Source organism: Sander vitreus, chromosome 9 (genome assembly GCF_031162955.1).
Source record: "Sander vitreus isolate 19-12246 chromosome 9, sanVit1, whole genome shotgun sequence".
In the NCBI taxonomy this organism is placed as follows: Eukaryota; Metazoa; Chordata; class Actinopteri; order Perciformes; family Percidae; genus Sander; species Sander vitreus.
Window position 1 is genome coordinate 24,314,058 of NC_135863.1, and position 9,292 is coordinate 24,323,349.

Sequence of the window (9,292 nt, forward strand, 5' to 3'; positions counted from 1 at the left end):
ATAAATGTCAGCTTAGTGATTTACAACTAATGAGACGGCACCTATGACAAGAAGGAAGGAAACTTTTGTTGTGGAAAACACACACACACACACACACACAAACACTGAAATGCTGCTTTTGAGAGCTGACAAGGAAACGCTCAAAGGGATCAAATTATTTTACATCTCATACATATGCATGTCACCGTTAAAGTGTTCCACTTTGTTTATTTACACTGTGTTAGGGTTGTGAATACAGCTGAGAGGAAGGGAAATAGAAAGCCTAACACTGCATCAAAGATAAGCACAATCTGAAGTCTCCATTAATGTAACCGGAGTTCTTGAGTTTGTATTGACCCAGTTGTTTGCACTAGCTGTCAAATCTAACATTGCTCTGTCAGAGGTGTCATGCTGCACTCAGTGTTAATGCCATCAAGTATAACTGCATCGAATAACAAATGATCTCAGTATTTGGTTGGATTGTATTACAGAAAATAAAGATACTAGGCTAGACAATTGTAAAGTAAAGTGTAGTTTTCTAAAACAAATGTGTTCATCTTTGTATATGTTATTGGCTATGTGACATAGATATTATGTAGAGTTCATGTGAATGAGTATATATTGTTTTATACTGAGTATATTTATTTTGTGTTGTACGATAATATTTAACAGATCTAATAATAAACGTATCAACCATGATGCATTAAACATCTCATAATCTCATAACGAGTGCTTGATGGAAAGTAGTAAGCAAATTAAACTTAGAAACTGTAATGTGACCATAGTTATTTTTTGTGATTAACAATTTCTATTCATTTTAAAAACAAACAAAGCATACAATTTGCAACATATCCCCCCCGCCACACACACACGTCATCACCACCCATCCAGACAAAAATCAAGAAAAGATGACACAGTAACTACAATATTCAAGATCATACAACAAAATAATTACAAAATAGACAATAAACTGTAAACCAAATAAACATACAGTATGTATAAATGACAACGCCACACGCCCACCATACACATCTCTCCCCTGCACAAAGCTTCCTAGGAGCCCTCCAGAAAGCTTAAGTACCTTCCCCATTTTCACGTACAGACATCCGACGGTAAGTCGGCTAAGTCGGAATAAAAAAGGAAGCGTGGGCAGTTCCATAAAACAAAAGCAGCACATACAACGATTGTATATTCTCAACTCACATTGGCATCGTCATTTTATTTGAATATACCTAGAAACAAAATAATGAATAGAATAACTTGTCATCACTGTGAGAATCCCCTTTTCTTTGTCCCTGCTCCAGGATCGTCTTTAGGACACTAAATATTTTTATTTGGGCAGGGATTGTTATTGGACTGCTGCTGACTTGAGCTGCAGGGAGTTATTGGATGGCCAGAGCAAAGACGGATCTACTGCCTCATACATTTTAAATCACATAACGACACCAAAAAACAACCAAACACAGTGTTAAAACTTGACTTCAACTGGTTCTCTTGGCACGCTACGACTTTAAATGGACCAGGACAGTGCCTCACATGATTTCACTTTGATTTAAAATACCTATCAGCAGCAAGAAAGATGAGCTCCTGTTTTTGATAATACTGGGTTTTATATCAAAGCATAAACACATATACTCTTTTAAACACAGACTTTTCTTTTAATTCATTTCAAAAACAAAACCATATGCTACTAGACCACTCCAAACATCTTTACTCTACATCTATCAACATATGGTGCACACATTAAGAATAAACTTTATTTTATTTATTTTTTAAGATTTCTTTTGGCATTTTAGGCCTTTATTTATGACAGGACAGCTTAGACATGAAATGGGAGAGAGAGGGGGAATGACATGCAGCAAAGGGCCGCAGGTCAGAGTCAAACCTGCTGCGTCGAGGACTGATCCTCTGTATATGGGCGTGCGCTCTACCAGGTGTGCTACCCGGGCGCCCTAAGAATGAACTTAGATAAAAAGCAAGCTAATAACAGATTCCTGTGGGTTCAAGCACTGCCCCTGTCTGTTTCAGCTTTCCATAAAAACAATCCATCCATCCATCCATCTTCATCCGCTTATCCGGGGTCGGGTCGCAGGGGTAGCAGCTCCAGCAGGGGACCCCAAACTTCCCTTTCCCGAGCCACATTAATCAGCTCCGACTGGGGGATCCCGAGGTGGTCCCAGGCCAGGTTAGAGACATAATCCCTCCACCTAGTCCTGGGTCTCCCCCGAGGCCTCCTCCCAGCTGGACGTGCCTGGAACACCTCCCTAGGGAGGCGCCCAGGGGGCATCCTTACCAGATGCCCGAACCACCTCAACTGGCTCCTTTCGACGCGAAGGAGCAGCGGCTCTACTCCAAGCTCCTCACGGATAACTGAGCTTCTCACCCGATCTCTAAGGGAGACGCCAGCTACCCTCCTGAGGAAACCCATTTCGGCCGCTTGTACCCTGGATCTTGTTCTTCGGTCATGACCCAGCCTTCATGACCATAGGTGAGGGTAGGAACAAAAACTGACCGGGTAGATTGAGAGCTTTGCCTTCTGGCTCAGCTTTCTTTTCACTACAACGGTGCGATAAATTGAATGTAATACCGCACCTGCTGTGCCGATTCTCCGACCAATCTCCCGCTCCATTGTCCCCTCACTCACGAACAAGACCCCAAGGTACTTGAACTCCTTCACTTGGGGTAAGGACTCATTCCCTACCTGGAGAAGGCACTCCATCGGTTTCCTGCTGAGAACCATGGCCTCCGATTTAGAGGTGCTGATCCTCATCCCAGCCGCTTCACACTCGGCACCGGGGCACCCGGTCATACGCCTTCTCCAGATCCACAAAACACATGTAGACTGGTTGGGCATACTCCCAGGCTCCCTCCAGGATCCTTGCGAGAGTAAAGATCTGGTCCGTTGTTCCACGACCAGGACGGAATCCGCATTGTTCCTCTTCAAAAACAATAATTTTTTGAAAATGAGTTTTTAACAAGCAGCGCTATCTCTGTCAGCACCTCTCCCACCTGCTCACTATGTACCAACTGGGTGGGATGTACTCACGAATTCAGGATTTTAAGTGTACTGTATGTTGAGAGTAGTTTATAATTCATTCTTTAATTCAGCCTGGGCAACCAACATACTATGTAATGCAATCATTTGGGGGACACAAATATGTGGATTATGTTACCCTCTTATGGATGATGTAGACCAAGGTAATTCTCAGAAAGAGAGGCCCGCTTTGCATATTTCTTATAAGGTCATCTTTATGGAACGATTCAGACTACTAAAGATGTACATATTGGTAGTAGCAGTAGTGGCATTAATGGCAGCAGTAGCAGTGCTGGAAGAAGTGTGGCCATTTACTTAAGTAAAAGCAGCAATACCACATTGTTAAAATACTCCACTGCAAGTAAAATTCAAGCATTCAAAAGTACACAAGTTACCAGCTAAATGTATTTAAAAGGAAAAGTACTCATCATGCAGGAAATGGCTCCAGTCAGTTTTGTATTACATATCATATTACTGGATAATTATTATTGATGTGTTACCGTGTAAGCAGCATTTTAAAGTTGTAGGTGTTTAAGGTGGAGCTAATGTTAGCAGCTTCCTTTACTTGAGTGGTTTAATCTACAAAAATGCATCAGATTTTATAAAAATCATTTTAGGCTTTGTATGTACAGTTTTAATCTGAAAACAAACTGGCTGTTACGTTAACGTAATGGCATAAAAAGTACAAAATATACAACTGAAATGTTGTTATATATGCATAAAGTAACATAACATTGAAAGTAAAGTACAGTATTTTAAATCATATAGTACTTGAGTAAATGTACTTGGTGGCATTCTACCACTGAGTAGCAGTAGTAGAATGTGTGAAACCAGTTTCTACTCCTCACATTTGAAACATCAGAGCATTTCCTTCAGTATTGCTTTCCAAAGTGAAGTAACATTATGTCATATCACAATGGAATTTCTCTTGTCAGAACTGTAAATATGTTAATCAATTACTTTTGGGTATAAAAAAAAACACAGAACCACAACAACATTCCACAGGCTTCTGCCATCAAACCTCTTTCGCAGAATGGTTTAAACCCAACATTTGCCAATGGCTCCATCTTGTGGACAACATGTGTAAATTATCCAGAAAATTGAATTCGTTCAAAGTCCTTTCATTTAGGAGATACAAATATTGGGTGTGTGAGTGTCAAACATTTTAGAGACCACTGCATTGATGTTGACCACAACTAGCTTAAATCTACAAGGTTCAAGAAACCAAATATTAAAGTATAATTAAAATGACGTACGTTGCAGAAATGTCTCAATGATTTGGATTCGTGCCCATCACTGTTGTCTTTTTAATCTAGCTGGTTTTACCAATGTTTCACGCAGTATAGACATTGTGACAGGTCAGCCTATTTCCGGCGTATATTGACAGGACAGCTGAAGACAGGAGATGGGAGGTAGAAAGAGGGACCGACATGCAGCAAAGGATCGCGGGTCGGTCTCGAACCTACGGCCGCTGCGGCAAGGACTGAGCCCCTGCACAACCAGGTGAGTCACCAGGGCGCCCCAAGTGGTCACAGTTAGTAAATTCAGTCCAATGTCCACATTGACCACACACCACCATGAGGTTTTCAAGTTGTAGCTAGGCCTATGTATTATCAGGACTGGTTGTACATCCATGGTTGTAGGCTATGCCATCATAAGCGCAGTAGGTATTCAGCTCACATGTAAAACTACACAAGTAAACTATGCCTAGTTCGAATTACTCTTGTAAAGTCCACAGGCACTGCCTCGTTTTAATACTCTGAACTCTCAATTTGAAAGTTTTCTTCAAACTTTTAGTGATTCTACATGTCGGTCATGTTTATTCTATCGCTTCGCATTTCCCGGCTTAACAGTCCCGGAAAAAAAACTAATCGGATACAAGTTGTTATTCCTTACAACGTGTACTTCTCTATAACCTCATGGAAAAGGTATACATAATCAAGGCAGATATATAGCTACATAAGTAATATAGTAATTGTCCTGGTAGAGAGTGGTTGGTAGCTTTTATGTGTAATTGAAACCAAGTTTTCCGCTTCTGGGTCGGAACGCGAAATCACCGCTCCGCCCAGATTTCAGTCAACCTTTTCTTTCAGTGGACGCAAAGACAGACACATTGCCCCTCCGCTGGCAGTCGGAGAGCCAGACTCCCTGTACGGAGAGACAACCGAAATATCTGACATTAGAGGAGGGTTAGTGACTTTGCACCGACCAGTCAGTTTTCTTAATAATTGATAACCCTCCAGGATACTTCCGTGACACCGAGTTGCCATTTTGTTTGGAACTCAACAAAAGTGTTGTCTAATGCTTTAAAACCCCAGGTATCGTTAGCTAACGTTACACATGATAGGTGACACAGTGGGATGTGTTTTTTTTTTGCATGAAAGAAATGTTTCTGGCGCCTTTCTCTGCAAAAAAGCAAAGTGGAACAACTCTAGTTAGTGTTTTGACCAATCAGTTCTAGAGCCTCGGGCAGAGGGGTATAAATTTGAGGCAGTTGCCGTAGAGACGTCTGCCACTGAACGCAAGAGCCCGTGATATCTCGTAAGGTAATGCTAGTACGGTGACGTTAATGCTTACTAAATCCCATGTTTTACAAAAGTAAACTTCTATTGTGGTAACGTTAGCTGATGTAACCCTACTAATGAGTGAAACATATGCGAAGGCTATCATAAGTTAGCAAGGAGCCCATAAACGCAACAACATCGTAACAGTTAGCTAACGTATAGCTACTGCTAAATTAGCTAGCTAACGTTACACTAGCTACGGATGCTTGCGTAAAGTGAATATTGCATGAACATGCACCAGATAAGCCGTATGGCGGTAGTTTGTACAACTGGTGGAAATGTGAACATAGCTACCTGTCTAATTTTACAATTGTCAGTTAGCTAACGTTAGCAAGCAGGCTGAAGTGACCAAAGTCGCCTGGCAACGCTGGCATTTATCATAACTTTCAAGTCCTAGCTAATGTTTTAGCTTTACGTTAGCTAACGTTAATGTGACTGCGTAGGTCACCATTACGTAATTTACACAATACATCCATGATTTTAATCTACAGGGTAAAGCCAAGCGCTGGCTTCATTGCCCTCTCATTTTTGTTGACGTGCTCTCTCAGCAGTGTGGAAGTAGCTAACCTAACGTTAAGTCAAACCTGTGGGCGTGATGGTGGCTTCACGTGTTGCCCTGATCACTGTCAACAGCGCAGCATGCAGCCATGCTTTCTGTTCAAGGCAGATGCAACATTTGAAGAATTATAGATAAACCCTTAACTCAGCCAGGCTTGCTACACTTTGTGTCTTACTGTAAGATTGTTGTAATCATTATCTAAAGTTAAGATGCTCGTACAACTGGTTTTTAAAGCAGGTGAAATGATGGTTCACTTTCATATGGTTTAATATGTTTAGTTCAGACTCACAGTAGGCCCATAGCAGGAAATACACAAACAAATATACGTATACAAAATACAATACCTCATGCCAGTGTTTTCTGAGTTCTGATGAAACTCTAAAGCAGCTCTTCCTATGACTTGTTAGAGCCTCTATGATGCTATTTTCAGACTCATCCAAAAGACACATACATTTATACATTAATTGTCTCAATAGTGCCTCAGATGTAGAAACACCAGCGTTTCCAAACAATTGACTGGTTGGCTTGTAACATTACAAAGGATCGATCAGATTGACTTAAATTTCTCCCATTCACACAATGTGTGTGTTAGCAGTAATGGTTGTTATTTTGAGGGTTTCAAAAGGGAAGCTGGATACTTCAGGAAAGTGATGATATGAAGGTGATATGGAATGCATAAAAGCAGGAAATCTTTAATGTTAGAAGCTGGTAGCAGTAAATGCATTTCAATTTTACTTGATAATGGGCTTAAACAACTGAATATTAAGATTAAGTAGGAGTACATCTATCATTAACTCGTTTCAGCTGTAGTATGTCCCAAAAACTACAAATAATGCTTTTATGCTTTTTATATTAAATAATTACAAACATCAAGCAGCAGTTGACCCCAATCTTGCAATTGAATGACAAGATGTAGGAGACTGAGGAGCTCATCATTTCATCACACATCCTTTGTCATGGTTTCAGCGCTTTACCTTTTTTTAAATACAATATATAATATTGTGGATATATATTATATATAAATAAAGTTGTTAGCTAGAAACATGAATCTATAATTGTTTGTTTTGGCTGAGCTGAAATGCAGAATGGAACAATTTTTAAAAGATGCTGTAGGTGGCAGTAGCCTATTACCCATGTTGAGCAGGAAAGATGCTCTTGAGCATCCACTACTCTTTTGAGAGTATTTCTATCCATTTGAAATATACTGTTTGTGTCATTCTTTTTTTTTGTTTTACCCAGGTAGAAATTAAGCTCACAGACATAATTAAGGCTCATCCAGTCAACCAAATAATTTAATAATAAATAATACATTTTATTTATGGGCGCCTTTCATAGCACTCAAGGACACCTTACAGTTAAAAAGGCAAATATAATTAATAGGGCTGTCAATCGATTAAAAAATGTAATCTAATTAATTACATACTCTGTGATTAATTAATTGAAATTAATCGCATACATAATTAATGGTGCCTGAACCGATACTTTTTAAGAATGTAAGAAAAAAAAGGGTACTAAACAACAGTTGGTGACATTAAAGAACGGCTTGTTTATTGCTAAGGCCATATGGTCAAAATTAAATGATTTAATAATAATGACTAACAATAACTTATTTCACTAGTAAATTGCTGTTGAACGACAAAAACAAAAACCAGATAGGAAAAGGACATTTACAATAACTTCAAATGCACCACGAGGCTGTAGTTAACCAGTTTCTTTTTTTTTTCTTTTTTTTTTCTTTTTTTTCTTTCACCGTCTGTGTTGTTTCTCCGACGGAAGCTGCAGATTGTTACATCCCGATGTTGAATCCTCTAGCCCGTCTACGGAAAGCCATTTCACTCCCTATTGAGCCCCATTGTACTGAATTTGGTTGCAGTTCCACCAGAGTTCCACTGGGGGTGATCACGTTCCAGTGATAAATGAATGGGACCCTATGGAGCTAGACGGCTACATCTTTCTCTTTCGCCTGATTGCCGTTGAGAAATCTCAGATTTGATTGTAGTTTTTGCAAGTTCAACATGGATTCTAGATCAAAAGTTGAATGAACGAGTACTTGTGTCCTTTCAATATCTTACAGGTTGAGTCATTGTTGCCCACAACACGCTAGCATTCTGCTAATGAATGCTGATTGGTCAGTGAAGGACTGATTACGACCGGAGATTCCGCTTGACGGCATCCGAAGCAGAACCAGAATGTCGGAGTGAATATTTCGGCATGGTCTTTAAAACATTAGCAAACCTCTTTCTAGCAAGTGTATTAACAGGGAGAGCCTAACCTGTCAGCTGTGTTGTCGATGCTTCGAGAGAACAAAGGAAGCGACTCAGAGCTTGCCGTAAAGCAGTATCTCTGGCCGTATATGTGTATGACGTCATTGACATTTTAAAAGGCTTTTTAGAACAAAAAAAAAGAGTCCCATTCATTCTGCACTGGCCTGTGAGCGCCCCCTATATGGAACGCTGGTGGAACTGCAACCAGTTCAGAAGCCGGAAGTAACGAGAGAGTGGAACTTCTTCCCTTATTAGAAATTCTTTGGTATTGTGTTACATGCAGCGGGGTTTGTGTTTCCTGTAACGTCTGTTTCAGAGCAGCAGAGAGAAGCGCAGACATATCAGTGGCACCAGATTTTCGTCTGTATGCAAACGTCAATATGGAATGGATTAATCTGCGTTAATTTTTTTAACGCGTTATTTTTTTCTCAGATTAAGTAATTGAAATTAACACGTTATTTTGACAGCCCTAATAATTAAATTAAAACAAACATTTAAAAGATTGAGATAGAAAATTAAAAGAAAGCGAGCAATCCAAGATTTTGATGAAGAGTAGAGTTATGTGGGGTAGGCCTTTCGGAATAGGTGTTGTGTGTGTTTTTTTTTTTTTTTTTAGCGAGGTTTTAAAAGTGGGTAGACATTCTATGGGACGGATGGATAAAGGGAGGGAGGGAGTTCCAAAGGCGAGGAGCAGAATGGCTGAAGGCTCTAAACCCCATTGTGGGCAGAAGGAGTGAAAAGCACTGAGGAAGAGGAGGATCGGAGAGTTTGGGATGGAGTGTAGGCCTGAAGGAGTTCAGAGAGGTATGGAGGAGTGAGATTATGGAGGGCTTTGAAGGTGAGAAGAAGAGTCAATACGGTATTGGACAGGGAGCCGGTGCAGTTGTTTGAG